This window comes from Mixophyes fleayi, unplaced genomic scaffold, assembly GCF_038048845.1.
Source record: "Mixophyes fleayi isolate aMixFle1 unplaced genomic scaffold, aMixFle1.hap1 Scaffold_1512, whole genome shotgun sequence".
Classification (NCBI taxonomy): Eukaryota; Metazoa; Chordata; class Amphibia; order Anura; family Limnodynastidae; genus Mixophyes; species Mixophyes fleayi.
The window spans coordinates 98,803-111,518 of NW_027445958.1; positions in this window are offsets into that span (position 1 = coordinate 98,803).

The following is a 12,716-nucleotide window of genomic DNA, read 5'->3' on the forward strand; positions in this document are numbered from 1 at the left end:
CTCAACGGCACCAGTGCCACATGCGTCCCATCTACAGCCCCTATGACGTGCGGAAAGCCAGCTATGGTGGCAAACTGCTGCTTGATCCGCACAAGAGACTCCTCATCGAGTGGCTGATGGATAAATTGCCGGAGCCATGACAGAAACGCCCTCAGGACAACTTCCAACACACGGCTGAAGGTCGACTGGGACATACCTGCCGCGACCCCGACTGTGCACTGGAATGACCCAGTAGCACACAAGTGCAGTACCGCCACAAGTTTGGTCAAAGGTGGTACTGCTGTCGGGATGTTACGCATTGGCTCAAGGTCACACTGCACAATGCGCAGGGTGTCCAAGATCACATGTGGAGGAAGCCGATAGCGACAGACAACCTCCGCATCTGACATCCCAAAGAGGCTAACACATGTCCTGAAGATGCGCTCCCTCGGACAGCGACGTTGGTATAGTTGCTGGTTAGGATGGGGTCGAGGAGCAGGCCCCTCGTGAAACAGAATGTGGTCCAACTCCAGGAGTGCCTGTATGTGTTGCAAAAGCCAGAGTTTACTAACCAACACTTAGGTGAAACTTTTAAACTTTGCTTTTTCTTACTTTGACACAAATGAGACATCCAATACTTACAATGTAGTCGTTATTCATCCTAAAACTTTTTGGTTGAAAAGGACAGTCCATAAGGAACACAAAACCTATTCATTGACCAAACAGCACCTAATCATATAGAACCACCACCAAAGTGCATGCAAACATGATACTTGCCATAGCCATATAACCTTTTAAAAATCACATTAGTTACATTACAATTGTTCAGGTGGAATCCGTTTAAGATAGTGCAACACAAAATACAGAGTGTTACGGTTTTTGTTTTTTCTTTTCCAAACCAAAAAAAACAAAAAACAAGTGTTTGAAAACACACTAAAACACCACCTAAACCACAGCATGCCCCTTCTTACTGCAAATGTTTTCAAAAATTTGAATGTTATTACATTTATCACGTTTCTACTTACCGCACACACAGACAATATGGTGTCCTGATTACACCGATCACTCTCACAGCTCCAAATATGAACACAGATCAACACAGATCCAATATCTGTGGGGGAGGGTCAACAGGTAACAAATTAAGCCATGACAAGGTATAAGATTTAGGCAATTCACTACATTCTAGAGGTCTGTATGCAATCCCGCCTCTAAGTATACACAGTGGCCTAAACATTCAAACTCCGCAGCTAACCAAACACTTTACCACTAACCTTCAACATAAAAACCACTACCACAGTACATTAAGCCCTTTCAGCAGCAATTGAGGTTTCTAGCTCACCAACACCAACCAATGCTTTGCTAAATATTTAAACATACTGAGGGCTGAGCAAGGTACAGCAGTAAACAGCAGAACAAGAAACATTTGACCATCTATGGTCTACTTACCCAGAACTGTGAAACTCCCAACAACACAGAAGTTCTAGCAAGGTATTTTTAACTACCACTGTAATTAGTGAATTAAATGCCGGTGAGTACAACGGAGAGTACGCCGGACGTCATTACGAGCACACAGATGAGTTCTAATTAACGGAGTGTGTTTTTTTTCTAAAAGTGATCTGCCATGTTAGCAAAGTGGTTTGAATGTACTGTAAATCTATTTTCTAACGATTATTTCATATGTAAAAAATTACCTCAGCTGTTAGTGTTGTTGCAATATTATGGTTTAATTAGTGTACATTTGAAAGATATGGCGTAGAAAATATTTACTATGTGTAGTAGACGATAGTGTAGTGGTTAGGTATTCCACCCACCAATACAAGTCAGAAGTTCGAGGCCACAAGTCAACCCTGAGCACAAAGTTGTTTAAGAGCCTACATTAAGCGTACACACAAAAGAATAAAGTATAAAAAGCAAATTAAATACGCATAACTCGGCCTAAGATTCGCATTCGCGATCATTCATTGTTTTGCCCTGGAGTGTTTGCAGCTCCTGCTGGTTTAGAAAAATAGTTATTTGTGTGTGTCTAGGGTGATCAATTTCATAGCCCGTTATCCGTCATGCTGATAATAATAAATGCAACATGACAGAGTATTCAGGAACAAGACAGCGATTCAGCTGACCCAAATAAGTTGAATGCAAACACTTTTAGGATTCAACTACTAATGACAGTGGTGTATTTTCAAACATGAGGCGCAAACCCCTTTGTCTCAACAGTGAGCAAAATGGATAAAGAAATGTTTGACCCACATGTCAAATCCCATTTTTCAATTAATGTTTACTACATTACACAGTGCATATCCCACTGAGTGCCATCTGTAATACTTTATTGTTAAATATTTCCCATTATTTGTATATACACAAAACATAGGTAAAGTAGATAAGGTTGCTACTTTACCTAGTTAAATGTATGCAAGTGTCATCATTTGTAGAATCACTTGCTAATTGTTGTAGCGGTTAGAGAATGCACCTTTGCACACTGTAAACCTGAGTTCAAGTCCTCCCCAATCCCCTTGTGTGCATGTAATCAGTAATTTTGTACTTAGTTTCTATGAATTAAGATGTACCAAAGTGTCTATATAGTGAAAGTCAGCTAGCTCTAATTTCTGCTACTTCTGGCGATCAAAGTGACAATGTAGCAGTATAATCCCTTTACTGAAGACCCACTCAGCAGCAGAGTGCGCTATATTGAGCTAATTCCACCCTTCTGGCATTCCAGCAGTTCGTGATTGAGGGCAATGGGCTAAAATAACATCAAATATCTTGCACTTGCCAATGGCATTTATTAGAAAGGTGTCTGTAAGGGAAAAAAGAATAGTTTAATCAAAAATACTAATGGAACCTTTGAAATATATATAAATACTAATAAATGTTTTTTGTTGTAAACAATAAAAAGCTTGTGACAAATGTTTGTATTAATATATATATATGTATGTTGTGCATATTTTGTTTTGTTTTTTCAACGGCCAAAAATGCTTTTAAACACATTCACTTGACCTATAACTCCCAAAAAAGAAAAGGCCACTAATGCAATCACCAGCAGCAAAACACAGGAACTTTAGCAATGTAATCAACTTCCAAAGTCTGCATTAGGATGTATTTTATAGTGGTTTGTATGTGTTTAATATTTCTAAGTATTGTCCTTTTTAACAACGTTGAAATAAAAACAACTTATGATAGAAGTAGGTGGTCAGCTTTTAGTTCTATTACATTTCCTTGACATGTTGCTTTCATAACTTGTACATTGGCGTAGCAGTGAGCTACTCTACCTTGCAACCCTGCAAGCCTGAGTTCTACTCCTCACCAATGCTCTTGTCTCTGAGGGATCATTAATATCCTTGCCATATTTGTGTTGATTTTAAAAGTGTTCCTGGGCTCGTATTAAGCTCTGGTTAAAGTCGCATAAAGCATGCGTGTAATTCCAAAAAAATTTAACATTTTTCTTTCCATTCATAGTGGTTTTTCATGCAAAAGCACCATCAACAAGTGTCACATTATCCATTTCACATTGACAGTCATTAGAATGGTGGTTGTGGTGATTATAAAGAGAATTAAAAACAATATTTATGCCAACATTGAATGTTAGTGCTAGACTAAAAATAAAAATAATTTTTATCATGCACGCTACACTCCATTCCAGCTGCCTGAATGAATGGGGAATGAGTGTGCACTCCATTCCGGCTGCTGGAATGAATGTTGAATGAGTGTGCACTCCATTCTGGCTGCTGGAATAAATGGGGAATGAGTGTGCACTCCATTCCGGCTGCTGGAATGAATGTTGAATAAGTGTGCACTCCATTCCGGCTGCTGGAATGAATGGGGAATGAGTGTGCACTACATTCCGGCTGCTGGAATGAATGGGGAATGAGTGTGCATTCCGGCTCCCGAAATGGATAGGGAGTGATAGTAGAGAAGATATCTGCCTAGCATACCGAACTGCAGTGTAGAGTCCGATAAAAGCCAGGCCTCTTTACTGAAGACCCAGTAAGCAGCAGAGGGTGCTATATGAAGCTAACTAATACCACCGTTCCAGCATTCCGGCAGTTCCGATTCTAACCCAAAGGGCCAAAATATCATTAAACATTTTACACTTGGCAATAGCAAAAAGAGGCGCCTTTTACACAAACACACTAATGGAACATTTCATACATATATATATATATATATATATATATATATATATATATATATATATATATATATGTATGTATCCAATATAAATTTATTTTTATTTTTTTTAAAAAAATTCTAAAATGTCTGTATTGATATGTATACTTGTTTTGCATACTTGGTTGTGGTTTTTATCCACTAAGTATGCTTCTAAAGGCGTTTATTAGTTGTTTTCGCTATCTGTTTTGGACTTAAACATGACCCTGGCCTTCCTTAACTTTTGTCAAGGATTTGAGGCATGAGCGACGTCAGTGTCCCTTAACTGCATAGAGGGAACGCCTGCTGTTCTCAAGTTACAAAGCATAAAGCCTACTTTATTCAAGTGATCTCTCATCTCCGCCCAGTCCGCGCCTACTCGCCTCCCATTCCCACCCCTTTCTTCTGAAGTGGTCAGCCGCCATCCCAAATATATTTGCTTTGGAGTTTGCGATTGAATTGCCTTTGAGTGCCGTATCTGCTCTGTTTGAGCAGCGTATGTGGTGTTTTACGTGGCTCTAGTCCCAGTTTCGCGCATGCGCAGAGACGACTAGCAGATTTTCTGCATGCGTTTGAGTTTGCGTAACTTGATGAATCGGGCCCTCTGTGAGTTGATATCCAGGAATAAACAGAGCTGAGATGAGCTGCTGGAAATGATGGTAACTCTCTGAGTTGATATCCAAGAATAAGCAGGTCTCAGTCAGTCATGCAGGGATACAGAAACAGGTAAGCTGGAGCCAGGGAGCCAAGTCTTCACAAAGTCAGGATAGACAAACAAAGAACAGGCAACTGGGTGTTGGCCCAGGTGTCTTAAATAGTGAGATGAAGACAGGCTGGACGAATGGGAGCAGAGAGGTGGAGCTCTATCTGACAGGACGGGACATCAGACGGACACGGCGCCGGCGAGGATCCCCACATTTGGCAGGTGACAGTATCGTACCCCTTTGTGTTGGGGCGATATGTGATAGAACATTTAAAGTGAGACAGGTTGGGGAAGAGCCTGATAGAACGGGGTAGATCGTATGAGTGAAAGGGGGGGGAGGCAGCACGGGAGAAATCTTGTATGCAGGAGTGAGAGGTGGTGACCAGATAGGAGGTAAGGAGTGGTCGTTATAAGAACGTAGAAATCGAGAAGGAGTATGAGTGGAGAGGAGGTTGGAGAGATAAGGAGCAATGGCATTAGAGAGGGCTTTGTAGGTGAGGGCGAGGAGTTTGAGGACTGTGACACTGAGATGAAAAGGATTAAAGAGGCGGATGGAGTGGATCTCAAAGGAGGAGAATGTAATGGGAGGCTCAGGAGGGATGACGTTGAAGGTACACAAAAGCAAAGGAGGAAGTCCACACCACCCCCAGGACGGTTGCCATGCCTGACATTGCGAGTGAAGGAAAGATCCCCGTATGAGAAAGCAGCAGGAGATGCTGTGTCAGAGAAGGAGAGCTACGTTTCGGTGAGGGCAAGGAGGTTAAGAGCTTTGGAGATGAAGAGATCATTAATAGAGGGCAGTTTATTGCAGATGGCTCTGGCGTTCCAAGGAGCACAAGAGAAATGGAGAGTGGGGAGATTTGAGTGAAGTTTGCAAGGTTACATGTGTGCAGGGTGTGGGATGCAGGCTAGGGCAGGGGGAGAGAATGGGTATAGGATATGAACAAGGAGGCATGGTGAAAGGAGCAAGAGGGAGGTCAGGCGAGAAGGCGGAATGAAAAGGAGGTGGTGAGAGATATAAGGATGGTGGTGGCTCTAAGAGAGTGGTCGAGCTTAAAGGAATCCTAGGGTGAGGGGTTGCAGTAGGGAGAAAGAAGGAGGGATAGGGGAAGTGATGTGAGGCAACAAGGGTGGGATGGAGGTAAGAATAGAAATCAGAAGGAATAGTAATGAGAAGAACTAGAGGTTAGGTGTACAGTGACAATGAACCGTGGAAAATATCAGACAGTGACAAATACAATGCAATAAGGGTAGTAAATAGATACAGCAAACAGTTACTTAAATTGCATAAATGAGTACAAAACGACACAGTAATATACAGTGTAAATGAAACAGACAGTAATAAACAGTGCAATATACAGTGCAAAACTGGGTAATAAAATAAGTCATTAATGACTTATGAACCAGATGTAATGTAAGGATCTGAAGTCTGTGAGGAAAACGGCAAAGGGGGACCAACACCCAAAAATGGAGCATAAAAATGGAATGTGGACGAATGACCATGTGGTAGTATGGGAGCATTGGGAGGTAGTAATCTTAGTGACCAAGAGTGAGTATAGGGAGAGAAATCAAGTGACACCGGGGAATGGCAAGAGGCAATGGGAGAGAATCCAGGGTTATGGTGAAGAGGGATGCAGTGAATATTCAGAGAGGAGTGCAGGAGCATGAGTGCGATGGATATCCTGGAGGAGTGCAGGAGCAAGGGTGCGGTGGAGACCGGAGAGGAGAGCAGAAGCATGGGGTCTAATTCAAAGTCATTTGGAGGTAAATTGGAGGAAAGTGGAGAAAGGCATCCAGGCATCCAGAGTTCAAGCTCCTGAGGACATAGGCGCCGAACTGAGGTAGTAGATAGAGGATGTTGCAGGAACCAGAAGGGGAGTGTCACACGCTGCTCATTCGGCTTCCATAGACCAAGACTGAGACACTCACAGGTTAACAGACTTCAAACCTCTAGTACTGATCTGCGCAAGTGCAGACTGATTACCTGTGCATTTCTAATCGGATTCCTATTGGTTCCTATGTTGGCTCCAGACTTGAAAAGGCACTTCCTCCCTTTACTCTGGGCCTGTTGATCAAGTTACCTGTCTGGTTAGGTCTCTACCTATTCTATGAGCTCTCATCTGGATCCTCAGTGCCTCTGCTGTATCGTTACTCCGCGGTCTGTAATGCTCAAGCTGCACCTGTTTCCACTGTGGCTACTCCACGGGTGATACCACTCAGCTGCACCTGTCTCTACTGTGTTGCCATTCCACGGGCTATACCGCTCAAGCTGCAACCACCTCCGCTGTGTGCTACTCTGTGAGCTATACCGCTCAAGCTGCAACCACCTTTGCTGTGTGCTACACCATGGACTAACTTGCTTCAGCTGCACCCGTCTCTGCTGTGTTACTACGCTACAGGTTGTACCACTCAAGCCACATCTACCTCTGCTGTGTTGCTATATCTCGGGCTATACTGCTCCAGCTGCACCTGTTTCTACTGCGTTGCTACTCTACGGGCTATACCGCTCAAGGTGCAACTACCTCCGCTGTGTGCTACTCTATGAGTTATATTGCTCAAGCTGCAACCACCGTCGCTGTGTGCTACATCATGGGCTATACCGCTCAAGGTACAACCACCTTCGCTGTGTGCAACTTCACGGACTATACCGCTCAAGCTGCAAACCATCTCTACTGTGTGTCACGCCTCGGGCTATACCGCTGCAGCCGCATCTGCCTTCGCTGTATCGTTGACCCTGGAATGGGACTGTTTAAATCACACCTGACTCTGTCAGCTGGCTCCTTCAAGTCATCTCTCGGAGCCGTTATATCCAGCTTCTGTTCCGCATTGGTCACTCTGGCTCAGTGGCATTACAGGTCGTATAATGAAGCTGCTTGTTGTCCTCTTTCCTGGCTGAACTGTTCAAGTATCATTGAAAGTATTAAGGCACTATTGGTATCGGGCCTCTGCCGCATCTACTGTGTATTTACGGCTACCTGGACTGTTAAATTCTCCGTTGATGTGTGTTGTGCTATTGTGATACCATACTCTTTTGCCTCATTCTTTCTACACTATTGCTGGACTGTTCATTCAAAGCCATATCTATTTACTCATTGATTATTCTTATTGCCTATGTCATTGCCGGTGGCTCCGCCCACCTTCTACCACATTTCTAGTGTATATACATCTACCAAGACTTTCCTGTATATTCATTCAGTCATCATTAAACCGCTGATTGTACTTTTATCCTGCATCTGTCATCTGTTTGAACCTCGGGGTATCATTACCACTCACCAGTGTATAGTTAGACTCTCCCTGAGGATCCGTTCTCACAAACATCACTGAACGGATCCAGAGTCCAGAATACCAAACCGTGACAGGGACTAGGCTGGAGTCGTGGGCACCAGTAGAGGAGTACTGGAGGATGATCACACAGAGGATGCATTAAGAGAGCAGAGCCAGGGCAGCTCTGGGAATATTCAGAGGAAGCGACCAAGAGAGCAGGGGGCTAGACTGGTGCAGCTTTGCTTTAGTAGAGGACAACCAGTGTAGAGAGCAAGAAGTGACTGAAGCTGCATTCTGCAGACATGCTTACCAAGTCAGCGTAGATGGAAATTCAGCAGGGCCCATCGGTTCAGCGTGATTGGGGACCTTATGGCTGCACCGGACTGCAGGACAAGGCCGAAGACAGGACCTAGTTGCCTGAACGGATTTGCAGCAGGAGCCTAGGAATTATGGAGCAATGAGGAGGTAAGAATGACTTCTGTCGAAGTCAGCAAATTGATAAAAGTCATTTCAATTAAAGTCGAGCAAACTTGGTTGTCTTTGTCTGAAAAGATGCGTACGGTAAGCTACTGCGTACAAGGGCACGCTACGGCGTGGAAGGGCGTATGCAGCTACTACACGTGGCAGCAACAGTAATTGGTCTTTTATCATACATTCGCACAAACACGCATACTTATAAAATAGTACACATTAATGGTAGTTGCAACACATAGTCAGTTATGTCGAAATATAGTAGTATTTATATGTTATATTAAAGTTACATGCATATTAATAAAATATACGGAACAGGTTGAAGGAATCATAACATGAGTGGTATCATAATAAAGCTCTTTACATTTCCTACTGTTTGGTTCACTCTGCGAAGGAATCGCAGAGTGCATATACAAGTTATAAATGATAGGGAATTATGAACTACTTAAGACTAAGGAATCTTGGCGGGAAGAGCCGAGCATACCCCCTGGAGAGGTGACCTCCTCCTTTGGATTCCTTAGGATGAACTAGCCAATGATTGACAACCCCTTGGACCTTCCTGAGACCTGGACCAATAGATGCAAGCTATACCACCTTCATTGTATTACTGTATTTCTGTGTGTATATAAGCAGCAGCTTCACATCTAGTGTTCAGACATCTTGTCCCCAGACTTCAGGTTTGAATGACTGCACACTGGATCCAGAGCGCCTGCGATAAGTAACAGCTGTATTTATTACCACTTCGCTTGAGCATATTATTCTACTATTTGCGAATCTTTGTGCGTTGGAAACACAAATCGAGGTTCGACAATCGCTATTGGTTAGCGACAATACGCACATAACAATTTGGGGGCTCGTGAGCTTTGGAGGTTTCGTAGCCGATGATACGCAAGACCAACGGATTTCGGTTCCTCAACAAAGGGTGGAGACGCGTCATAAACGGGTAAGAACGCAATGTGTTCAAAACCTGAATTTTACTCTGTGTTGTGAAACCGAATGTCCGTTTTGCATTGTCTAGGGCACGCTAACTAGAACCTAGGGACAAAAGAGAAAACTGTTTCTTTTTGCTGTCATTGTGCGTTTTGATATATTGTATTGCATAGCGTATGTGTACTTCCTGCTTTGCGTATGTGAACTTCCGGTAGATTTGCCACGTGGTTAAACAATCGATTTGATAGTCATACATGCATAGTATAAATCACTTGTGAAAGTCTCTGAAACATTATCACTATTGTTGGGAACATTGTTGATTTCTGCGCAGAAAACTAAGGTGTATGTGTTTGGTGATTGTATGATTTTGAAGTGAAAGTTGATTTACTGTCAAAAAGACAGGGATATCGGTTGCCGTTTGACGAGGCGGGCTTGCAACCGAGGTAGTATACAAGGCAGGTATACAGGCAGCAAAAGCCCTGTTTGAAAAGAGAACACTTAAAAAAGATTTTGGAATCTTTCTCCCCAAGGGCAATCGCAAGGTATAGCGATAGTTAGTATTGCTAAGCGGTGCGATCGGACCGCATGGTTTTGCAACCATGCTTGTGACTTGGGTTGAACGGCTGGAGGAATTACGCTGGTACAAACGGGTATACTCCGGTACTACCAGTTCAGTAATACTCAACAGAATTTTGTGGAGAGCCAGGATATCGAGGAGCTGATATTTCTGTTGTCCATAGTGATATTTCTGTGTTAGGAGGTGTGTGGGCGTAGCCTGTGAAACCGTCCACGGATAAAAAAAAATCTCTAGTAAGTTCTGTTTGAAAGGAGAACAGGTAAAAAGTCTTTTTGCGTAGCGTTGAGAAAGAAGTTGTTTTCACAATGGGTGCGAAGCAAACGCTAGAGATGGTTGATGTTGTGCTGCTTAAGGAAGGACCGCTGGGGTCAGCTAGGTACCTTATGTTTAAGAAATATGGTGCATACACAACTGAGTATTGCGACACGTGGGTCAAGATGACCAAAGATTGTGATAGGCCTTTCCCAACAATAGGAAGTTTTTATTCAGAGGTACTAAATAATGTAAAAGATAAAGTGTGGTTGATTAAATCAACAAAAGTGAGAAATAGACATAATGATTGTTTAAAATTGTGGCAAATGGAAGGTTACACGTGGCAGAGCAGTGAATGCACAGCGGAAGTAGGCGTGGTGAAAAGCGTGCGCACGGCGGAAGTAGCTGTTGAGAAGTGTGGCGAACTCAGCACAAGCGCGCCCCCGCCACCTTATGTGGCGGGAGCGGTAAGTACAGCTGTTATTAAAACTGAAAAAAGGAAAATTGCTAAGTTGTATTCTGTTTTAAGCCAGGTTAAAACAAGTGTATCAGAAGATGAAGATGAACCCACTGTGATTTCGGCCCTTGCCCATGCTGTTAATGTACTAGAAGCTCAGCGCAAGTATGAGAAAATGGCTGAGATAGGTGAGAGTAGCGTGATCACTAGGAGTGAAAGCGTTCTAAATCTTGAACCAGCAAATCCTGTAGCTTCCCCTGAAGTCAGTGAACCAGAGGGTGCGTACCCAGTCCGCACAATATCAGTTCCCAATGGGAAACCGGATAAGGATGGTGTAGTTCCTTTAAGAAATGTTACAATGCATTGTCCCTGGACTAGATCAGAATTACGTTCCATTTTGTCTGAATTCCCAGATCCTAGAAAAGAGTTGGCAAAGTGTCAGAAATTTGTTAAAGACTTAGGATATGCCCATGAACCAACCAATAAGGATTTGCGTGTAGTGTTGAGGGCGTGTCTTCCTCCCAATACTGACATACAAAAATGTATTAAAGATTGTTTGTTGGAGGAAGATGACACTTTGACTGATGAGATTAACCAAAAAAATATAGAACAAATTGTCAAACACTTAGCCATCTATTTTCCAGTAGTGGTAAATTAGAGTAAGATTTTCACCATTAAGCAAAAGGATAGTGAAACAGCAGCAGACTATTTTTCTAGGGCACTAGCATCAATGACACACTTTACCGGAGTAACTGACATAAGAAAGGATCCACATCACAAGGAAGTAGCTGTAGGAGTGTTAATGGAAATTTTTAAACCAGAGTACAAACCTCATTACCTAATTGGAGAGGTATCACAGTAGACTCTCTTAGGGAGTCTGCTGTGTAACATGACAAAAATATCTATAGAAAGAAAGAAGAGAAAGGTGATAGGTTGATGACGGTGAGTATTCAGGCTTTAGAAGGAATAAACACACAACCACAAACATACCAAGCATACAACTCAAGTAAAAAGGTAATGGTATGTTTTCGCTGTAAGAAAGAGGGACACATAAGAAGATTCTGTCCAGAAGCAAGGAAAGAAACATCAAGGGGGGAATCATATAGGTATCCTCCACGGAGAAACACACATAGGCAACAGCTACCCGCGCATATTATAGCAGCAAATGCTGCGCGGGAAAATGATTCAGCGCTAGGGGTCAGGTCATACCTGTAGTCTACAGCCAGTGAGGTTAACTGAGAGTCAGAGTGAAGAACCAAAAATGATAGTTGACATAGCTGGTAGGAAACAAACCTTTCTTGTAGATACAGGGGCGGCCCGATCTGTGATAACCTCTCCTTTCAATCTACAGGTGACCAGTAAAACTATTCCAGCTATGGGGGTAACGGGAAAAGTGTTACATTATCCTGTAAATAAACCCGCTGAAGTTACTATCGGGCCTCTGCATACTAAGCATTCGTTTCTCTTGGCTGCAGCGGCTCCTACTAACTTGCTAGGGAGAGACTTGCTATGTAAAATGGGATGTGTCATATACTGTACTTCAGATGGTGTGTTCCTAGATATACCCGAGAAGGTCGCTCATGAGGTACAGGACATATTGGACACCCCTCAAAGGTTAATGTTACACTCTACTGTTATAGAACACAGTCCATCTCAAGTAAAGGGGATGTTGCTGGAAATACCAGGTTCACTATGGACCAGAGATGGACCGGACACTGGACTGATGGCAAACGTAGACCCTGTCATGGTCAATCTAAAAAGTGGTAGGATAGCTCCAAAAATCCCACAGTATCCATTAAAACCGGAGGTGGAACTAGGGGTATATCCTGTTATTGAGAGGCTGTTACAACAAGGGATTTTAATCCGTACAGCCAGTACAGCAAATAGTCCCATTTTCCCTGTGAAGAAGAGTGGGGGGAGGGGCTATAGATTAGTCCAGG